Here is a 13,450-nt window from a genome sequence, read left to right as displayed (position 1 = left end):
CCGTTCTGGGCCCGAAAGGTTTCGGCTTGGCCGGTGCGTTTAAGCTAATTATCTCTTGAACATAAGGCACTGTCATATCTTCGCTCTTTGTGAAGATACCTGCCACACACAAAATATTTTCTAGAGAGTGTTTTCAAAACTTCTATCAGTGTCACAATATTCACCAGTTCTGTGTATACTTTCGGTTAATTTGGCCTGTAACACTTTTGTTAAATAATTGCAGGAGAATATCAAGTGTAATTGGAGTCATAGTCATTGGTCTCAAGAACGCAGTGCTAACCGCACAATGTTATTTTTCAATTCCAAAGAACAACTGCAAATTATAACAATCCCCGATGAAGGAAAAAAAATGCAGAAACTCGTAGTCTCAGTCTACACAACGAGCATTTGAGTCGGGAATTCTGAGTTAAAATAGTCAACCTTTTGTCAACTTCATTTATTGCACAATGCATTGACGAAAAAACGTGCTCTAGCTGTTTCTGGGGGCAATACGCCAGAGTGGGCAGCGTTACATAAAGCTGTCATGTCGACTTCTCCGCCGGCAACTGTCCCCAACGTACACTACCTTTTCACTCTCAAATCAAGAAGGTGCTCTAACCCACTCTTCTTTCTCGAGTCATCGCCACAGCAAGGTCATAAATTTGTCAAAGGGCGCCACAACTATTAGCGAGTGACCCACCATCTCAACTTTTCCCTGAAGATGACCGTCTCGTCATCTTTGTGTGACCGCCTTCTATACTTGAAAGCGTTGTGTTTTGAAGGAAGACCACATAACTTTCAAAACAACCGTCGATTTGAGCTCCGAAGTGAACCAGCCATCGGCTTCTTTAGCGACCCTCGTGAAACGTGGTATGATCGGGTGTCCGAAGCGCGATTCCCTGCAGGGACTGGAAGCCGGTGAGTGGTTTGCCTATAGTTTCCAGTGGCTGAAGGCGTCATGGGAGCGAAGTCTGGCCGTCTGTGGCTCACGGTTCTGGTTTCAGGCTTTCAGCTCGCGGCAGCGACAATGCAGGACAATTAGATGTGTGGCAGATAAAGAAAAGCAGCGGATATGGTGGGGAAGAAAACTTGGAAGGTAAACAAAAAGCCACATGTCATCCAGTAACACTTACATGAGCAGAGAGACAAAATTCTTAGAGTTTTTAGCAAACATGTGATATGCAGGGCATATATGTGGGCCCCCTCAGGTGCCTAGGACTATGCGGTATGCGAAACTATATATATGCGACGCGAGCAGGTAGGACCTCTGCAGACACCATGAAGAGATGAGCTAGGCTCGTACAAACTGTAAACATTAAACATTTTCTAAGAGAAGGGGCTCATGTCTCCACTTTTCATGTGTGTTACTTTTCTGTTAATATCGAAAGACGACTGAAGTTTGGGGAAGAACTGTGTAGGGATGAAGAATTGCTCAACGCGTGGTTTTGCGGGAGCCTTTATAGCTTCTATGCGTTAATAGGTGTCAATACATTCGTGCTAATACACCCCCTATAACAAAGCGTAAATCAGCGAATCATCCTCGTAATCATCAGCTTCCTTAGAGCTCTTACTGACTTTCGCCACGAGAGTGCTTTCACATTTTTGATCGCCATAAGAACACTTGCGCTTGGGCATAGGAGAAAAATCATGAGTCATGAATCACTAACGAAATATGACAAAGACGAAGGCGGCTGTAGAAATAAAAAAAAATATGCTCAATGCAATTGGCATTCGAGTTAAGTGCTTATAAAATTTGCGAAGTGCCAAATGCTAAATGTATCAAACCGCCTCCTTAGCAGTAATATCGGCAACACTTGCATCACTTCCCTGGCCGAAAATGTCGTATGACACATATGACACATTTGTAATATGCTGGTATGATCTTATGAGAGCACGTATCAATCGTATGTACGATATTCAATATACGAGGCATATGTGTCATGTGATGATTTTTTATAATGTTGTCACGCTTGTGCTAAAAATCACTTCACATCATGCAATCCACATCGTGCACGTAAAACAGCTCCTGAGATATTAGTGACTCACAAGTCGCGTTTAGTGGTCTTTGTAGCCACGCAGGCAAAAACAGGTGGGACAGGCACGCATTCATACTCGAAATGTTTCCCTAAGCGCAAACACGCCCATATTATATACGCTAATCTAGGCAGACAGCCGTTGTTCTTGCAGCAATACCGCCTGGTAAACTTTTGCTTACACGGTACCCAAAAACCTCTTCCCCTTATTATAGTGGTGGAAACTTATATTAAGACTTTCTTGAAATTACCTGTAGCATACTGGTAGACAAAACAGCTAGTCGTCCTGCACAGCGGAATTTCAGTACTGGCTAATGCACTGTGGGTGTTATAGTTTACCCGGAGCCCTCAACTACGGCGTCTCACAAAGCCTCGCTTGCATCGGAACGTTGAACCGCACAAAACAACAAAGCGAAACAGCGTTCACATCGCTACAGCGATATGTATAGGACCCGAGCCTAGCACGGGCCTAACTCAGGCCCGAGCCTGACCAGCGCCCGAAGCTCTGGCCCGAGCCCGTGCAGTGCTCCCTTCTCACTCCCACCACGCCGCGTCGCGTTGACGTAAGCGCATTTACTCAACTTATCACATATAAAAGCAACCAAACAGCTGTTCTCAAAATTTATATTAGGCAGCATTGTATTAGCCAGTGATTTTTTTCCGTGTTGTACAAGCACAAACTATGTTTGCGCGATGTGTTATAATATTGTCACGTCGCTCCAGGGGATGTCGACAAGGTGTATTGATGTCCGAGCAACAGGGCTCTAACCAAGCGCGTCGGTTGGGCTTGTTTGCTAGAGCGGGGGTCCACGCGCACTTCTTTCTTCTTCGTGGTGTGTGCCTTCACCTTGGCATACGACCCACTACTAGAAGTAGGTGGCAATATTCCTCCTCAACAAAAAAAAAGAAAGAGCATTGTCCCGATGCTGTAAAGTTATTGAAAAAAGAACAAAACAAAGTAGGTTAAACAATGAAAAAGGGCACCAATAATCAAATGTTAGACGCGATAAGTTCACCAAAGATGAGGCAATTGTCAGAGCACAAATAAAAAAAACACAGAAAAAGTGCTCTTTTAGGAACGCGCAAAATAGGGCTTCATGCGCACCACGTGAACTATGTCAGAGGTCGGTTGTTTTCGTTGTGCCCATCGTGACGACGTAGCGTCCGGAACCACTTCGTAGTTTACGTGGCTCACGCGGCGTATTACTTTATACGGACCGAAGTATCTGCTGAGCAACTTTTCGGAGAGGCCACGGCGTCGAACAGGGGTCCAAACCCAAACTTGGTCTCCCGGACTGTAAGATACGTCATTGTGACGCATATTGTAACGTCGTGCATCGACCTGTTGCTGCTGACCAATGTGTAGCCGGGCGAACTGACGAGTTTCCTCGGCACGCTCTGCAAATTCTTCTGCGTCAGTTGTTAATCGATCAGCGCCTTCATAAGGAAGCATCGCATCCAGCATCGTCGGAACTTCGCGGCCGTAGAGAAGGCGAAACGGTGTAAATCGGGTTGTTTCTTGAACGGCGGTGTTATAAGCGAACGTCACATAAGGCAAAATGCGATCCCATGTTTTGTGTTGGACGTCGATGTACATGGAGATCATGTTTGTGACTGTCTTATTTAGTTGCTCGCTTAAGCCGTTGCTCTGCGGATGGTAAGCAGTCGTCGTTCGATGCCTAGTGTTACTTAGCCGAAAAACTTCATCAATAAGCTGTGCAGTGAACGCTGTTCCTCTGTTGGTTATCACTGTAGATGGAGCACCGTGGCGCAGAACAATGTGGCACATGAAGAACTGTGCTACCTCAAAAGCCGTGGCTCGTGGTATCGCCTGTGTCTCAGCATAGCGGGTCAAATAGTCAGTTGCAACAATGACCCATTTGTTGCCGTCGGACGATAAAGAAAATGGGCCGAGAATGTCCATGCCGACTTGGTCAAATGGCTTGTGGGGTGGATCAATTGGCTGAAGTAATTCGGCCGGCTTGCTTGGTGGCGACTTTCGACGCTGGCATTCACGACAGCTTTTAACGTACTGCTTCACGCTTGCTGAAAGTCCGGGCCAGTAGTACGCCTCACTTACTCTGGCGAGCGTTCGCGAGTAACCTAGATGACCCGATGTGGGCTCATCATGGCACGCGGAGAGGACTTCGTCCCGCATGTCCTTCGGAACGACGAGGAGGTAAGCGCGGGTCGTAGAACGGGCGTTTTTTTTTTTTTGTACAGGACATTACCTCGGAGGCAGAAAGACGTCATGACACGAAATAGATGGCGAGGTATAACGGCGCTATGACCCTCCAGATAGTCGATAAGTGGTCGAATCTCTTCATCCTCTCGCTGGCGTCTGCTCAAGTCAGATGAGTTAAGGGCGCCCAGGAAACCGTCATCGTCGTCTTCTTCTTGATTGACTAAAGGTATGGGTGCACACGACAGCGTATCAGCGTCTTCATGCTTCCGTCCAGACTTATATACGATGGTAACATCAAATTCCTGTAGACGCAAGCTCCATCGGGCCAGTCGTCCAGAGGGATCACGAATGTTTACCAACCAGCAGAGGGCATGGTGGTCCGTCACCACTTTAAATGGACAACCATAGAGGTACGGGCGAAACTTGGTGATCGCCCACACAACTGCGAGGCACTCTTTCTCTGTGGTCGTGTAATTCACCTCGGTACGGGACAGTGAGCGGCTGGCATAGGCAATGACTCGTTCTTTGCCGTGCTGATGCTGGACGAGCACTGCGCCGAGGCCGATGTTACTGGCGTCAGTGTGCACCTCTGTGTCAGCATCATCGTCAAAATGCGCAAGAACAGGCGCTGACTGCATCCGCTCTCGTAGCTCGGCAAAAGCAGCCTGTTGTCTGGTAGCCCATACAAACGGTTTGTCGTCGCGTCATATCTTCCACATAGGTCATGACAGTTTCGTTGGGCATCTGGATGCGGGCCTGGATCACTCGCTCCGCTCGTTCGTGGCGATCAGCACTTCTGTAAGTGTCCAACAGCCGGCGGCGGAATTCGGCCACGACGTCATCTGTTCCTCATGATTCATGTACCAGGTACGTGCTCCATCCTCCAAATAGAAGTACACACGCCGTAGTTTGGCCGCGTCGTTCCAGTCGTTCAAAGCAGCCACGCGTTCGAAGTCGACCAACCAGTCCTCGACGTCTTCGAGCTCGGTGCCATGAAACGGTGTCGAAACCTGTGGACTTTCGAGGGTGTACCGAGTCACCGGGGGGTTTCCCGTTCCTGTTAAAGTGGTTTGAACGGACGTGCTCATCATACTGGTGTGAACTGTAGGGTCAGCTTCGGGTGGCAATCCCCTGATCCTGCGGCTTGTCCGATGAACGGCAGTGTGGACTCGCACTGGGCTTGTGGTGCTGCTTCCAGGAGGGGTCTGAAACATCCGTGAGGGGCTACCCCGCACCTCCACCAATTGTCACGTCGCTCCAGGAGATGTCGACAAGGTCTATTGATGTCCGAGCAACAGGGCTCTAACCAAGCGCGTCGGTTGGGCTTGTTTGCTAGAGCGGGGGTCCACGCGCACTTCTTTCTTCTTCGTGGTGTGTGCCTTCACCTTGGCATACGACCCACTACTAGAAGTAGATGGCAATATATTGTCATGCGTAGAACATTTTGTATTTTTTTTACATAACAGGCCTCTTGCACAACCATTTTTCACAGGCCACGCCGAATGCCTGGGAACCTATGCCAGCATTGTAGACTCTTCTGATAAGACTTCTGATTAGACTCTTCTGATAAGCACAAGGCTAACAGTCGTAATTATTAACGAACACGGCCCCCAGCAATTACCCTAGAATCTCCTATTCCACATGTGTAAATGCCAACGCGCCGTGTACATGCTCGCCAGTTTTCTCGACAACCGACGACGCTGCGTGCCGATGTCGATGCAATCTTTCCTTGTTATTCTGGTCAGGTTCGCCGAAGAAAAAAAGTCCCATCTTTACCCCACTTGCATTGATCATCGTCACTTAACTAATGGTAACATCACCCGGTTTTCCCAGTGCAATAATCTTCTTTTGCCGGCCGTAAGGACAAACTACGGCAAGTTCTCAACCTTATTTACTAGCATAGCCATTTGGAATTCATTGGCTTTCGAATTGAAATCATCGCATAACATTCATATTTTCACTTCACGTAGTAAGAAATATTACTTTCAGGAATTAATCAACTCATCCGATTTGTGTAATTAACTGTAATAGCTCTCTACAGTTCTGTGCTATTTTACTACTTCAATTTGCCTTTGTATAATTGATAACACTGATAATGAAACGTGTTGCATTTGTCACGTACAGTTCATTAATATTGTTTTTGTCTTCACTTGCTTTTGACTATTTCATTGTTATTTTTCAATAGTGAGTATTACCATTATGTTGTGTATTGATCGTATTTTTATTGTTAATCAAGATTATTCATTATTACTCAAAGTTCGTATAATATTGCTGTATTTTTTGTAATTACCCCATCCATGTAGCCATAGGAAGCCCCCCTGTCAGTTTCTCTGAAACTTTGGGACCTCCTGCTATGATAACGCTAACCATGAAACTCAACTGAACTATTTAATAAACTTGACTTGACTTGACTTGACTTCAGAACTCGCTTTCTTCATAATCAAGACCATCCGAAAAAAAATGAAGTAGACTTCGTTCAATTCCAAAGCTTGATTGATATGTGGGGTTTAACGTCCCAAAACCATCATATGATTATGAGAGACGCCGTAGTGGAGGGCTCCGGAAATTTTGACCTCCTGGGGTTCTTTAACGTGCACCCAAATCTGAGCACACGGGCCTACAACATTTCCGCCTCCATTCAATTCCAAAGCTCAGTCGGCGTAAGCCAGTGGCCATTTGAATGACTACATCTTGTCTTTTTTTTTCTTTTTTGTGCATGTATAGCGTTCGGTATAGCCTTTCGTATAGACCTCTGTCTGTTTGCAAAGTTGTAAATTGTGTGATGTCACTGTGAGCACACACCCCACCTTTCCCGCTATCGGAGCAGGTCCTGTCTGGCAAGAAGGTCTTGCCGGCGGGAGTTTTCTGCATACCAGTTGTGCGTGTGTCGGCACTCCTTCCACAGAAGTTTCTGCGAATTTCTATCGCCCGGCGCGTTTCTTATTTTCACTTGTGTTTCAATAAATTTTCGCCCACAAAACCGCTCAGGAACGCTGAGCACAAACTGCGACTCATTGTTCGAGAAGCCTCACGATTGCGGCAGGTCCTTCCGTTGCGATTGCGTGCAAGGCGCGAACCCTCAAGAATATTCCAAAGCTAGCTACACGGCCAGTGATAGGTAGAGAGCGGATTATAGGCAAATGTCAAATTATTCATTTCGTTCCTATTGTGCCACTTTGACATGTGAGCATAAATTAGAGGCTAAGGATAGCTGTATTAGTGTTTCGTGCCTATAATTGACTACTTTTTTACGTTTGTGCCTAAACTTGCATAAGTGTCTATCAATGCCTATTTTCCGAATTGGTGCCTATATGAACGCTATTTACCTTAAATTTTGCTTTAGAATGTGGTTGGAAATCAGTATTTATGTTGCCGAGCAAAATGAAACTTTTGGAACTTTATGGAGGGCAACATGTACTCCTTCTCAGCAGTTTCTTCCAGGAATACCAAGGCTAGAAGGCTTCTTAGTCAATAGGAAGGCCGATTAGCCTCTACACCTGAATTCATCCGCGTCGCGTCGTCTGATCGGATGCATAGGGAACAGAAATTGATTGATATGTTGGGTTTAACGTTCCAAAACCACCATAAGATTATGAGGGACGCGTAGGAACAGCAAGTTCCTTTGTGGAGCCGAAGGACGATAAAGAACGAATGCTAATCCGTGAAGTGTCATCGAGGGAAAGTAGAGTGTAGAAAAAAAGATATCCACGTGGTTTTTGTTTTGTTTGTCATTTAGTTGTTTAAGGTTGCTTCACAAGGTAGCATAAGTAACTTTACTTGGACACTGAAATATGTTGATTGCTGAATAAAAAGCTTAGCACCACTAGAATGTTTTAATTGGTTCATTACAATCAGCGAGAGCATTATGCAAGGAGGTGAGCTTGACACCTTTAACGAACAGTTCAACAAATTGTTCGTATGATAGTTCGAATAACGAACAATCGTGCTCGACTGAAAGAACAAGACGTGCCTCGTTTGGTAAAGAGCTTAGTCATCAGCAGACTAACATACTCGCTACCCTACCACAACATGAATAGAGAGGAGAAAGAAAAAGCAGACAAAATAATAAGGATGGCGTATAAAGCGGCTATGCGACTACCACAAAGCACTTGAACTGCGAAGCTATTAGCGCTCGAACTTCACAATACATTTGATGAGTTGGCTGAGGCACAAGTAAGCACTCAGATTAACCGCCTGCTACAGACGCCAACCGGCAGAAAACTTCTTCAGAGGATCGGCCTCGGTGAACAAGTACAGGCACATGGAAGAGCTAAGGAATTGTCGTGCTCAGTCAGAGCCTGGTACAAAATATGCCCCCTACCAAAGAACATGGACCCAGTTTTACATGCTGGAAGACGTAAAGCAAGAGCCGCTTACATAGATAAAAAGACAAAATATTTGAATACGGCGAGATTTACTGACGCTGCACCATATTAGGCAAATGCAAAGAACATGGTGGCCGTGGTCACAGACCGAAAAGGAAACATCACAAGTTGTGCCTCCATAGCCCAAGCCTCTATCACAGAAGCGGAGGAGATAGCGATCGCGCTGGCAATCAAGGAGGGCAGGGAGCGAAAAGCCCCAATGACAATAATCACAGATTCGAAGGCTGCATGTAGAAATTACGAAAAATGTAAAATATGTATGAAGGCTTTCCAAATTTTAACCAAAGCTCATAAGGACTTCCCAATTTAATACACCCAAACCATTATCTGGGCGCCAGGGCACGAGGGCGTCACCGGGAACCAGTTTGCGGATGAGGCGGCTCGAGGCTTCACAAATTACCGAGCTTCCTTGCACACTGCAATAGAGGATCCAACGCCCCTAGACCCTAACTTTGGTACAATTCTTCAGTATTACAGGGACAATAGAAAAGTGTATCCAGCACCACATAAGAAACTCACAGCAATGGAATCGGTGGCATTACGCAGAATCCAAACAAACACATAGATGAACTTACACAGGCTGCATGTATTCTACCCCACAGCATACAAAGATATATGTCCGTGGTGTGGGACCACACCAACTCTGTTTCACATCACGTGGGAGTGTACGCATCACAATGAAGAACACCACTACATGAACAACACAGAGGAACAATGGGAGGCGCTGCAGTCCAGCTCGGCCATTGTTGATCAGCGCTGGCTGGTCCAATGGGTAGAGATGATGGCTAGGGCCAGAGGAGCCCTGGAATAGGGGCCCGACCATTTGGAATACTCCGTGTTATGCGCAAATAAAGTTCTCTCTCTCTCTCTCTCTCTCTCTTGAAACCTTTGATCTTCGCCTGGTGTAGACCTCGCAAGCCATATTCCTTCCTTGCCCTCTTCGGTATCGAAGCAAATCGGAGCCAGAAGATCACACGACGCAGACGCATCAACACGTCACGCCCACGCAAGGTTGCATTCGCATGACATGCCCATGCCAGGTCATGCAGGCAAACAGTGTTGTGTCGTTTCTACGTTCTCTGTATTATGCTGGCTGCTTGTGTTGGATGGATCTCTATATGCGCGTGCCTGTGGAGAAGTTGGCGTGGATCATGTATCCATAGCACGATGCACAGCGTCGCACCGCTTTAACTGCTTTAGGGGACGACGCACCAAAAACAGACCAAGCGTTGTGAATGCTGGCACCGGTACGATGGGAGAACAGCGATTACAACAATGCAAACGAATTGAAAGCAGCTTAGTCTCGCATCTCGCTCACGGTGAATATAACAAAACACGCATAGATTTCCTTTGTATGTTTTAATGTTTCTGTTAATCTCCACACTTCTAATCAAGCAACAGATTGCAGAATTTATACACTTCTCCTGGAATAGTTCTCGCAGTTTTATGTACTATATTCACGTGAGCAGGGCCATTCTTTGTTTTATACGTCACCTCCAACATGTTGGGGCGCACGCCCGCGAGGTGAAAATCCAGCGGTGTTCAGTCAGATATTTCCCCTCTTTCCGGGGCGCGTGGCATAGCAAATCTTGGCAGATGAAATTGTGAGGGCCCAGTGCGTGCATTCCTCTTGCCTGCTCTAAATTATCAAACCTGCTCAAGGGCCCTTTCATGTGTTCTCAGAGAGAAGAGAAATTGACTCTATGAACTGGTGAGACCAAGTTATTACGAGGCAAAAACACTCTTCTGGCCTGTTAGTGCTCTGGCTCTGCTCAATTGTTGCCCTTCTCAGCCAAGCCAAAAAAAAAGAGACCTATGAGCATGTTTATTTGACGGTGGAAACTAAACTCACCATGCTGGACTAGAAAACAACAAACCGTATTTTGCACACCCTGCACGCAAAAAATGTTGTACGGCTATGCTAAACCTATGGCGCCTTTGTACCTTCATGAACTAAGACATTTCTGTTTGCTTTCTTGTTGAAGACAGATCTCAGACGCATTTCATCTAAAATATGAATTTTGTGAAAGTTTAATGTGCCTATATTTTAAATTTGGGGGGCATAAACAGGGATTTGCCCGTCTATTTTTGGCGCCTGAAACCCGGTTTTTTAGTGCCTATGGGAAGCCGGCGTTGCCCAGGCGGCGTGCCTACCCTTCCTCCATGTGCGCCTGGAAGAATGGATGCTATAAGCGTCCCCTTTATAACGGGGTGGTGACAAGTGTGCAAACAGGCCCGCGAGAGAAAAACGAAACTTTTCTTTTTATGTTGGTATAATGCCTTATCTGCTGCAATTAATCTGATTTTATTATAACACAGAAAAATATATATTTCTGTTCCAACTCTCTGCCTCTTCAAGCAGAATGACATCATTTTCTTACTATTTCTGTACTTTATCTCTACTTTTATCTCTACTCTTACTTTCATCTATCGCGGACGTGTTCAGCTTTCTATGTTTGTCCCTGAAACCCAAAGCCACATGTAGGCTTGTACCCGCACGTATACTTGGGTGAATATCACCGCATTCAATCTTGGCAGCTTAGATATACTAAGATTGAATTTACACGACGCACCAGCCTAGCCAGCCGGCTGGGAGCCAGCTAGTAGGACAGAGCACTCGTACATGTCACGCGCGCTGAAACGCGTGGTGAACGCCGTGCGGCACGACCCTCGACTTCTCTAATGTGTGTCGTGTTGTAGGTAGTTTGGAACGTGCTAGGCAAGCGAAGAATTGGACGCTTCGCTGAAAACTGCGACGCAGCGCTCGAGCGGCGGTGCTAGCGATAATTATGCGGTATGGTTTCACCGATGTGGTTCGTGCAGTCGGATATTTTCGCGAGACTGTGTTGTCGAAAGGACGGACGCTGTCCGATGTGAAGTATGTATGTACTATGTCTATCACGTGGAAGAAACAGTTAGACCTTGCGAGGTAGTGTCAAGCGTTGTGTGGCGTAAACTAACAAGAAAGTGTGTTCGAATAGCGCTTGCGAAGCTCGACGTAGTGTGCAGGTTGCTCGTTATGCACCCGCATGGAAGAAAAATTAGTACTATCTAAGGGAGCACCGAAGTATCTTTCGGCACAGCGACGGCTGTTCTGAGTGAGGACATCGTATTTATGTAGTTGGTTGTCGCAGCTTTTGCACTATGTATTACAGAAGGTGTTTCGTTACGCGCTATCGTTTATGGTGCGTTCAACAGTTAGCGTGAACCCACAAAATGCTCGCATCGCAGTCTTCAAAATAAGTTTTTAGGTACAGCGTTCTTTTTATCTGCGCCGCATCCTCCTCTCACCGGCTCGAAATCCCACTGCAAGCTCCTGGCGCGTTACAGGGGGCGCCACTGTCACAAGCGAAAGAAAGAAAGAAAAACAACGCGCCTGGGAGGAGGCCGTGATGGGGTGATCAAACGGCGGTACTTGAAAAGTACAGCTACAGCACGGAGGAAGGAAAGGTAGGAAAGGCAATGCCCAGCCGGTGCAGGGCGTAAAAAATGTGGCGGAAATTACGTCGCAGCGGCCATATTCACTGGGCACAATGGCGGCGTTTTGTTATTATTGATGTAGTACGGTGCGGCACCATTCAGGCGGTCCAGCGGTGGCGTACGCGTTTTTATGGGCCTCGTACCTAGCCGTGGCGTACTGCAGGTTTCCGACAGCATCCATTCTTTGTGCCGAATTGTTAGCTACGCGATTTTTCTCCGGTGGCGGGTGTAACGAGGTGTTTGAAATAGAAACCATGGAACGAGCGCGCGTATACGTACTCTGAATTTGCAGCGTCCGTCAAAACTGCGTCTAGCCCACAGCCTGACCGAAAATTTCATAAAGCCTAAAAAGAAGCGCAAAAAAAAGAAAAAGTGATCTGAAAGAAGCTGTGAAAATTTCGGTGACTGGTTCGTCGCGGCAATGTCCAAAATATCATCTTTATTTTCACAAATAACACATCAAATAAAAAAAAGCTTAACGTGCAACTTGCCGTGTTTATCGTAAACGCTGGAGGTGCAAGAGTACAACACCCATACGCAGAGATTTTGTCAACCATATCGCGGCAGACAAAATAGAACTGGCAGAGCTTTCAAAGTTGATTAATAGGTGTAAGGTATGCGATGTAAGAAGGTATAACATGGAGAGAATTGAACACGCTCTGAAAAACAGAGGAAGTGTCAAAGCAGTGAAAAGGAAACTCGGGATAGGCGAAAATCGGATGTATGCACTAAGGGACAAAGAAGGCAAAATAGCTACCAATATGGATAGTATAGTTAAAAACGCAGAAGAGTTTTACTGAGATCTGTACAGTAGCCGGGACAACCACGACTTTAATACTAAAAGAACTAGCAGTAACCCAGATGACACCCCACCAGTGATGATAGAAGAAGTGAGAAAAGCTTTGGAGAGCATGCAAAGAGGCAAAGCTGCTGGTGAGGATTAGGTAACATCAAATCTGCTGAAAGATGGAGGACAGATTGTGTTAGAAAAACTAGCCACCCTGTTTATGAGGTGTCTCCTGACGGGAAGAGTACCAGAGTCTTGGAAGAACGCTAATATTATCTTAATACATAAGAAAGGAGACGACAAGGAGTTGAAGAATTACAGGCCGATCAGCTTGCTCTCTGTAGTATACAAGCTATTTACACAAGAAATTGCAAACAGAGTAAAGAAAACATTAGAATTCAATCAATCAAAGGAACAAGCAGGATTTCGAACAGGCTACTCAACAATCGACCACATTCATACTATCAATCAGGTAATATAGAAATGCTCAGAATATAACCAACCACTACACATAGCCTTCATAGATTACGAGAAGGCGTTTGATTCTGTAGAAATATAAGCCGTCATGCAGGCACTGCGCAATCAGGGCATCGATAAAATA

The 13,450-nt window shown here is 46.0% G+C and overlaps 1 protein-coding gene across 7 annotated transcripts in view; it reads left to right on the top strand.

The window, feature by feature from the left end:
• The window catches only part of LOC119160822 (organic cation transporter protein), a 314,044-nt gene that overhangs the window by 239,147 nt on the left and 61,447 nt on the right, over positions 1-13,450 (top strand). The gene's annotated exons all lie outside the window — the stretch shown is intronic.

This window comes from Rhipicephalus microplus, chromosome X, assembly GCF_043290135.1.
Source record: "Rhipicephalus microplus isolate Deutch F79 chromosome X, USDA_Rmic, whole genome shotgun sequence".
Classification (NCBI taxonomy): Eukaryota; Metazoa; Arthropoda; class Arachnida; order Ixodida; family Ixodidae; genus Rhipicephalus; species Rhipicephalus microplus.
Note: the sequence above shows the minus strand (reverse complement) of the source record. Positions and strands in the feature narration are given on the sequence as shown.